Source organism: Euprymna scolopes, chromosome 17 (assembly GCF_053919585.1).
Source record: "Euprymna scolopes isolate OS-2025 chromosome 17, ASM5391958v1, whole genome shotgun sequence".
NCBI classification, from domain to species: Eukaryota; Metazoa; Mollusca; class Cephalopoda; order Sepiida; family Sepiolidae; genus Euprymna; species Euprymna scolopes.
In genome coordinates, this window is record NC_136498.1 from 63,358,922 (window position 1) to 63,368,921 (window position 10,000).

General features: G+C 33.6%; 2 protein-coding genes across 7 annotated transcripts in view; one reads left to right on the forward strand and one right to left on the reverse strand.

The window, feature by feature from the left end:
- LOC145296757 (uncharacterized) overlaps nt 1–10,000 on the reverse strand; it is a 485,527-nt gene that overhangs the window by 204,827 nt on the left and 270,700 nt on the right. The window lies entirely within an intron of this gene.
- The window catches only part of LOC145296756 (adhesion G protein-coupled receptor L4-like), a 700,831-nt gene that overhangs the window by 26,596 nt on the left and 664,235 nt on the right, over nt 1–10,000 (forward strand). For 3 of the 6 annotated variants that reach the window (XM_080142805.1, XM_080142803.1, XM_080142806.1), the window contains exon 1: nt 3,660–3,771. The exons of 1 other annotated variant lie outside the window; for it this stretch is intronic. The gene's annotated coding sequence lies outside the window, so the exon portion shown is untranslated. Of the gene's footprint in view, nt 1–3,658; nt 3,772–10,000 lie in introns of those variants that run through there. 2 more of the 6 variants (XM_080142801.1, XM_080142796.1) reach the window with 1 other exon arrangement.

Consider the following 10,000-nt stretch of genomic DNA (forward strand, 5'->3'; position numbering starts at 1 on the left):
TTACCTCACCCTTTTTTTTTAACCAAGTAAGATCTGTGACTTACTTGTAGTTTCATTAAATACTTTTATATGCAAAATCCGATCCTGCATTTTGCTAATTCCTGCCCTCTGATGAGAAGGAGAGTATTTCTTCGAAACTCCACGGATTAAGGACTATCCACTTATCTTGTGCTTCCTTTTTTAAAATTAAATATGTTTTTAACTCTTTTTCAAGATGTCTTTTAACATGTTTTATTAATCATTTGTTCATATATATATATATATATATATATATATATATATGGCAATAGAGCTTAGTTTCCTAACGTGGAGAAAAGGTATAAAAATAAAAATTGTCTCAGTCGTGAAGGACTGATCCTCCACCGGAAGAGAACAAGAAATGGAAGTGCAACATCTGAAGAACAGATACTACACTTTGATCTAGTAGTACATCCAATGATGACAAGATTCTAATTTTGTAAACGATATTAGAAAATGGTTTTGTATCTTGAAATTTCAGTTTTTAAGGGTAATTCTTGGCCTGAAGACGCCATCTTCCCAGTAACGGGTAATTACAGAAACATGTATGCACATATGTAGCCATCAATATTTGTATAAATAAATTTATATGTATATATATATATATATATATATATATATATATATATATATATATATATATATATATATATATATATGATTACTTCATTTAATCACATAAGTTAATATACGAAAATATAATATTATGCGTAAATTTTCAGTATTTACTCCAACAGTGCTCAATACTAAGATAGAGCTAGATAGTAAGTTATAAAAATATATATGGCAATTAAGCTACGCAGAATATTCCGCGTTTCATTCTCGTGAGAATTCGTCAGGCGTACGCATCAGCCTGTGTAACTTAATTGGTATATATATATTTTATAACTTACTATATATATATATTTGTCACTACGTAACCCTTAACCACTATCCCAGCACTACATACCGAAGGGGGAGATGATGTTCGGGAGGATAGTCTCATGCCGAATGAATAAATGAATGTCAAGGACCATAGACTATTGGAGCGGTGGGATAAATATCGCGTGGGTGCAAAAGCTGGAAACGGAGCAGTGGCCTCGGGTATCCAAACTGGGGTGGCATTTAATCATATTCAAACTACTTCCTTTGTTGATAATGTTACGCACTACGCAGTACTAGGACTTATACTTGAATCATGGGGAAAGATACAATCAATCAATTCGTCCCAGGAATCATCAGGGCTCTGCAGTGCACTCCACAACGTGGCGGGCTTACGGTGGGGGTGGGCCATTAAATGAAAACGTCCTCCGATTTTTTCGCTCTTCTGCTTAGGGGCGCCAAAAAACATCTCCTATAAAATTTTATAATAATGCTAGCATGGTTACCAGGCGTGGTAGGGGATATAAAAAGAAAATAAAGTTTAAAGTTAAAAAGCATACGTTATATATTTTAAAGTCTCTCTTTCTTTCTCTTCTTTCTATACATCTCTCTCTCTTTCTCCTTCTACTATATATATATATATACTACACTTTGAACTATTTATTTGAAACAAAAAAAAAGTAAACAAATTTTAACAAATTAAATACAAGGCCATCGAAATTGTGCGCTATGTAAGAGGCGTCTCTACTTCCTCTTTGGTCATCCTACTCTTAACTAGGCGCATTTTGAATCATTAGTCCAAGCTATGCTTATTTTCATCCTTCTTTCGTCTTTTGTACGTCACTTACACTTCAGCAAGCACCAAAATACCACATTTACTTCCACTTAAAATATCGCCAATGATTTCAAATGGATAAAATATTTGTAATTTCGTGAAAAATGATGAGGAGTAAGATAAAAAGAACACCCACAACAGGTATTTAAAAAAAAAAAAAAAAAAAAAAAAAAAAACTTGCTCACTGTTTTCCGGTTTATTTAGAAACAAAAAGTTCAAGTCAATCTCTAGGTGGAAGTGAGACTTAAGTGGCAGCAAATTTAATAAGGATGACGTTAAAAAGTGCATTGTGTACTCCCACGTTTGACCCTTGTTTACAAAAAGTGTACTCTTGGTGTGGGTGTTGGTGTTCATATTATAGTGAAGGGGGTGTATGTAGGCCCTAAGCATCACCAACGTCATCATAATTTGTTGATCTAACTTGCCTCCTCGCGGAGGCTGGATGTGACTCAACTATATTTTTGGTTCAATCCAGCGGGACCCTTTTTTTGAAGAGCAGCTGCAGTCTGCACTTCCTTAAATAAAAAAAATAAAGAATTTAAAAAAAAAAAAAAAAAAAAAAAACTCTGCCCTCGTGGGGAGACAAGTCAATAGGTATAGTGTTTGGTTTTCTTCAAGAAATTTCAAAATTTAGATATAATTTTTTTTTTTTTTTTAAATCCCTTCATTTGGAAATTATTTGTTTATTTGTAAACACAGCGACAGGGAGGAAGAAAAAAACGCGTCTTATTTCGAATCTGGCAAACATATAGTCGCGACTTTCCACGGACAATTAAAAGGGAGAACATTTCATTATTTCGTGTTTTGCATAAGATAGGGATGATGGGTCATGTAAACAGCACCACCATGCGTCTACATCTTGCGTTGCCGTCTTTAAAACGCTCGTGAAACGACTGCAGATAAGGCGGGGGGTCATTTCTGGGTGATACATTTAATAACAATCGAAGTTTGAACGGATGCTGCGCGGTTTTGAAGCAGAGATAGACGCTGCTGCTGCGCTTTTCCAAGCTGTCGCCCCCTTTCGTAGCAAGAATTGACTCGTCCATCAAACTAGTGCCGTTTGAACACACCGACACGCGCAGTCATTTCAGCTTTGCCGACAGCACCTGACAGCGGGGTAAAAAAAAAAAAAAGAAAAAAAAAGGAGAGACGGGAACGGAGATAACAAAAATAAGCAAAAAGTCCGTTTTGTTGATAATTTTAGGGGGAAAAGAAGTATATGTTTAAAGCGTTTCCATTGCTGAAGGAATTAAAAAAAAATGTTTATATAAAAAAAAAAGAAGAGAGATAGAGAGAGAAAGCGAACGAACTGGTGTTTATTGGTTATCAATTGTATGTAGATATGTATATATACATATAAAAGGAACGCAATCAGTTTGAGCTAATATTTTATTTTTATTATTATTTGTGTGTGTGTGAGAGGGGGAGAGAGAAGAAGGAAAAAAATTCTTGGATTTTACATGTCTTTATAGTCATCAGCAAGGTTTTCATATTAGTTGTTATTACAATAATAATAATTTCTTGGTTCCTTCCCCCCCCACACACACACACCTCTTTCTCTCTCTATTTCTTAAAAGTCCCTACATCCATCTTTCTCTCTTACAATTTTCCAGTGAGACACGCTGCACGTTTTTTTAGTTACATAGTCGTTTTTTTTTGTTTTTTATTTTTTTTTTTACTATTTACACAGTTTGTCTGTGTACTAAAAATTAAAAAAAAAAAAAAAAAAAAAAAAACTATTTCTGAAAGAAAGAAGAAATAAAGGTTTATTTAATAAATAAATAAAAGTCGAAAAACATACTGAAATTGGCGCATTCCCTGACGGACGGAGATACCAGAAGAGGAAAGAAGAGAAAAAAAAAAACGGATTGTGTATCAACACGAATAATGTGACAGCATATAACTTCTTGGAAGGGTGTTTCATCCAACTATAAACCTTGTATATCTGCATTACATATATATATATATATATATATATATATATATATATATATATATATATATATATATATATATATATATAAAAATTGAAATATTTTCTGTGGACTTTAATTCAGGTAAGTGAAATAACGCTACAATTGTCTTATTGAATTTGAATAGTAAAATTATGAAAATATCTATTAGAAACATACACTTGATATAGTGGCTACAGGCACGAACTCTGAGCTTGGCGTTAACGAGTTCGAGTTCTCTCCTAGTTACTGCATCACTTTTATTAACACCTTCAAACTCGTACTTGTCATCTTTTCTGATACTACACTTCACCTCTCTTTTCGGTCAGTGGAGGAGAAATCCTTCATGACTGAGACAATTTTTATTTTTGTTCCTATCCAGAGTATCCCTTTTTGGGGAGCTGGATTTTCCCCACATTAAAAACCGACCTTGTGTCTAACTCTGCGCTCGTGGGAAGGCAAGTAAATAGGAACCTCTTTGAGACACGTATGTATCCATATATACCTACCAGTACCACCCTCTCCTAGTAAAGTATACTAGTCTGTCAAATCTGTGCAACCAACCTAAGAGAAGGAAAACTCCGAAATAGCATAAGTTTTGTTTCTCTCCTCATCTTGGTATTGTTTTCAAAATGTCCTTAGACTTCTCTTTGCCACTAGAATTAAGTCGTGTAAGTTCTGAAAAGGGGGATTGCACAACTCTTGCTTCGTTATAAGCTATACATGCAGAGGCATACTTACAAGGGGTATCCATTGTTTCTGGAGGCGTAAAGGTGGGGGGTAGGGCTTTGATGTATAGTTGGTGAAACAATAACATAATATTAGTTGGATTATTCGGACAACTTTCCTCATCTTGAGTGCCATGCGCACAAGCACAATGTTTCGGCCGATGTAACCTATGACCTTCTTCAGGTGCATTGTGACAAGCTCGGGAATTATCAAATAAATAAACTGTTATTTTTTATGTGTGCATGGATGGATATTACATCGTATTTTTACTTGATTTTTTTTTTTTTTTATATCTGCTACAAATAATTTTCTATTTTCTCGGGTGATTGTATTTATTTATTTATTTATTTATTTATTTTGTTTTATCATATTTTGACAAACTAAAGAGAGATTCGTTGATGTAAACGCGTCCTTTTTTTTTTTTTTTTTTTTTTTTTTCTGTGGGCCGTATAGAAACATGTTCCCGGGTTCGAACTCCTAGCGCGTTTCTGCTGACGTTTATTTTATTAGTGTTGTTTGCTGTTTTTTTTTTGTTTTTTTTATTTTAAATAAAACTTGGTTGACAACATAACCAGTCTTAAAGTACCTTGTCTCTCAATTAAAGCTAAATAACGCTTAACAGGCGAATAAAAAAGACATTCTTTGAGTCATAAAGAAAAAAATTATGAATCGTATTATTTGCATGCATCGGACTACTGTTCTTATCTTGAATGTGATTTTCACAATTTTTAGGTCGATGTAACCTCCGATCTTCTTCATGTGTATCTTGTCGAACTCGAGAATGTTTCTGACGAACTCGGGAATTTGAACGGAATTTCGAACTCTTTATTTACTTCACGAGGGTGGGGGTGTAGCACTGTAGCATGCTCTTGTTCCGTCAGCTATTACTCGATAAAGGTCCTTAGTAATTCGCAATTATATTTTTCGGTCGCCCACACTGGGAACTGAACCTTCAAGAGAAAAAAAAATGGGTAAATTTTTCTCCAGTGTATTATAAACACTCCAACCTCCCCATGTTAAGATCGGCTTTCGGAATAAACACCCTCTCCAACCTCGAAAAACGTTCTTAACATGGGTAGGTGGGGGGTATTCCGAAAACCGTTCTGAACATGAGGTGGTTGGGGGTGTTTATACTACGCTGGGGCAGGTCGTAAAAAGATGCCAAAAAATGATATATCTGTATTCCGATTTTAAAGAAGAGCAAATGACAAAAACAGCGTATATATATATATATATATATATATATATATATATATATATATATATATATATATATATATATATATATATATATATATTTATTATTATTATTATTATTATTATTATTATTGTTATACTGTTGGTAGAATTTTTTCAGTAACTCATAACAACAACACAATATGTCATTCGAAAGAGTGCTCAATGCATGAAACAGAGCAATATATTGATTGATTGTTGGATAGCTATTGGCTACACATTAGCAAACGTGTTTTAATGACCCCCTAGCAGGGAAAAATCACCTCATCAGGTGGATGGTTTTTGGCCTGATGAGGTGATTTTCCCTGCTAGGGGGTCATTGAAACACGTTTGCTAATGTGTAGCCAATAGCTCTCCAACAATCAATCTATATATATATATATATATATATATATATATATATATATATATATATATATATATATATATATATGAAAACAATAGGAGTGGGAAATGAAGTCACAGAACTATATATTGGTCGATATAGATTGGTTCATTTATTCAATAAGGGAATACAAACAATTAGTTGGGGGATAGAAGGGACTCTTTATGCCAAGGCATTTCGAAGCCTAATGCTTCTCATCAGAAGATTAGAGAAGATGCTAGGTAACATAATGGGGATGCAGCGTCTAGCGTGGGATTCATTAGGAACGAAATAGATCAAAACTAATTAAAACGCTCTAAGCTAATATATATGTGTGTGTGTGTGTGTGTGTCTGTCTGTAGTTAAAATATAATTACCCCACTGACACGTGTTTCGTCGTCTACGACTCATCAGAGTGGCTGAATCTAGCGAAATATATATAATACCGTTTCTGTAACTTGATTCCACATCGTACACATATATCAAGACTGACACTTGTGTACTTGAATTACCTAACCGTAAACTTTATCAAATGTGCATACATATGACATCACTGTATTTAATTCAACTACATATCAAACAAGCTCTTGCGCGTCTACGGGTGCGTATTGTCTCTACACATAACCTTTATAAATACACATATACTTTATTAGTAGTAACCCCCCCCCCCCGCGCTCACGTCCTAATGTTAAGAATATGTTTCGAAATAAGGTTTTTAGTGATCTCCCACTGCAAGAACTTAGACACCAGGGTCGGAAAGTTGGATTCAGAAGTCAGCGTTTCCGAGGGTAGGGGGGAGGAGGACTCTGACCTGCAAAAAGTGCCTGGGCAGCCCCATAGGGCTTATTCATCTATGTAACCGTGCTAATTTTTAAAAATAATATTTTCTAATTAAATTCAATTTTTACGATATATATATATATATGTTTATTAAACTGCTAGATGGAAGTATATAATAGTTACAAAACATACCATGTTAAGAAAAGGTTTCTAAATAATAACGTTATTAATTCGCCGCAGTAATATGGACGTACAAGTACCGCGCGTATTATTTACATTAACTATTCTCTCTGTGTTATTGAAATAAAGATATAATATAAGGGAAAACTAATCGGAATTGGCACTGGTGCAGTTTAACTTCCGCAAGCAAAATATTCTTTTTATTTATTCATTTTTTTTTTTTCGGAGAGTTTCGTCACGCAGAGTTAGCAAAGCTCTTTTCCTCCCCCTCCACGTTAATAGCTTTCTAATTTTTTCAATTTTTTAAAAAAAATTTATTTATTTATTTTTGTAAATTTAAACCACAGAATTGTCTCAGACTTGTTTTTTTTTCTATCTGGAAATCCTATTTATAAACCAAATGTAAACGTGGTTATATATATACTAGCAAAAGTACCCGTCGTTGACTGGGTTAAAAAAACAGCCTACAGAAAATGGACTCTGATTTATGAAAGTATGATTGGTTATGAAAAGGAAGGGTTGTAAAGAGATAGCTTCGAATTTGAGGGTATCAAAACCAAAGCAAAATATTATGAAAGGAAAAATAAAATAGATAAACCTCATAATTTATTATACCATACCTGTTCACACTGAAACACTTATCACAATATTCTGTGGAAAAAATCTTGTTAAACTTTGTGGCATATTTCCATTCTATGGAGGTCAGGTGCGAACGAACACCCCATAATTTTATTACACCATATTTCTTCAAACGGAAACATAATTATCAAAGTATACTTACGCAGATAGATATGAAAAGTCTTTATTAAAGTTTGTGCCTATTTCCATTCTATGAAGGCCAGGCGCGAACGCAGACCCCACAATTTTATTATATCATCCCTATTTAAGTTAAAACATACTTATCAAAGTATTCTTATGTACATCTATATCAAAACACTTGTAAACGTTTTTTTTTTTTTTTAATTTTCAAATTTTTTATTTCCATACTTTGTGGACGAGGCGCGAACGCAGACCCTACAATTTTAATGAACCACCGTTCTGCCAGATCAAACATACCCATTCCTATATCTCGATACATCTATCATTGTATGTAAACAGTTTTTTTAAATAGTCAACTATATAGGAGCCTATTCGTGACCAGACACACACACAGGGTATTTATTTGCTCCCCCACCGAGCAAATTAGGCACAAGGCCGATTCTAAATGTGAGGAGTGAAGGGGAAATGGGGACCAACTCCCCGGGGAGTAGGGGAGCTGGATAGTGACAATTGGTATGAAGGGTTGCCCCTACATTGACCAAGGTCTTATCTGTGGGGTCGCCCCCACATAGGGTCTTTGCTTGCAGTATCTGCCGGAACCGATACTACACTTTGATCTTGGCCCGAAGGCCACGGAGGTGGCCTAGTCGTGACCAGGCCCACACACAGACATTCAGCTTTATATATATATATATATATATATATATATATATATTTCGATAACGTCTACCCGAACATATGTCTTGCCCCAGCCAACGTCGGGTAGATACAGGTGATCATGAATATAATATATATATATATATATATATATATATATATATATATATATATATATATATATATATATATATATATATACAAATACACACAATACATCGGATACTTTTTCCCCACTGGTTTTCTTGTATTCATATAAAATTCATGTCCACATCACTAACATATCGAACACGCCAATAAAACACGCGTACGCTGTTGTGACGCACGCGCGCACGTGCACCTCATTTCGTCTCTGTTTTCACACCCAAAATATTTACAAATGCAAACTTAGCATTTACTCTGATTAAAAACAACTAAGAAGATGAGAACGGTTTGAAACTAGTTTATGTTTTTTAGATAGAAACGGAGCTAAAAATAAATAAATAACACGCTAAAGTATACGACGTGCTCAAATACAAGCCTATATACAAGACGAAACAGAGCACCATTGTAATGAAATTGCACGAACATGCGTTAAAATCCACAGAGAAGAAAATGTTTATATATAGAGAGAGGTAGTGGTATAAAAAATATATAGGCACTTATACGGACGATGCTGTTTTTGTAGATTTGATTTTTAAGCTAAATTCAATGTTTACGATATCTTGTGTTTATTAAAGTGTTAGGTGAAAATACAGAGTACAGAATGTTAAAAAAAATAATAAAATCCATGCTCGCTCATCGTGTTAAGAATGGGTTTCTGAATAATAGCGTTATTATTCCACCACAGTCTGTATTCTGTGTAAGTACCAAATATATATATATATATATATATATATATATATATATATATATATATATATATATATATATATATATATACGGCACGTAAGCTACGCACTACAAAGAAACGTTTGTTCATTCCCGCATGAAATCATTCAGCTAAATTTTTTAAAAAATATATGCATAATGTATTTGTGTCTGTGTGTATATATATATATATATATATATATATATATATATATATATATATATATATATATATTACTAAGATTTTGTAGGCCAGGTTTTTATTTGACCATTGGCTTAAGTACTGCTACATTCGGTATTTAGCCTATCTGGCTTGATTTCCAGTATTTCCATGAAACCGCAGGTATCAATAGGGCATCGAATCAATATGCAGTGTTATTTGTGATGAAATATCATGCTTCTACATACGTGATTAAGCACACTTTAATTTTACCGATACAAACCACAGTCAATATTATATAGCAAGTCATAATATAAAACCAAATTTTCTATGGACCAAATCAATTCCAATAGGAATCGATTTCAAAAAGCAAGAATGACGCTGAATATTTAAAATATTCGATAATGCTTATTTATTTTTAAAATAATATTTTAACTTAAATGTTATTTCGATACGAAATCGTTATGGAACCACGAATGATACAATCTTTAATTTAATCTCTCTCTCTCTCTCTCTCTCTCTCTCTCTCTCTCTCTCTCTCTCTCTCTCTCATATATATATATATATATATATATATATATATATATATATATATACTAACAGGCCGCCCGGCATTGCCC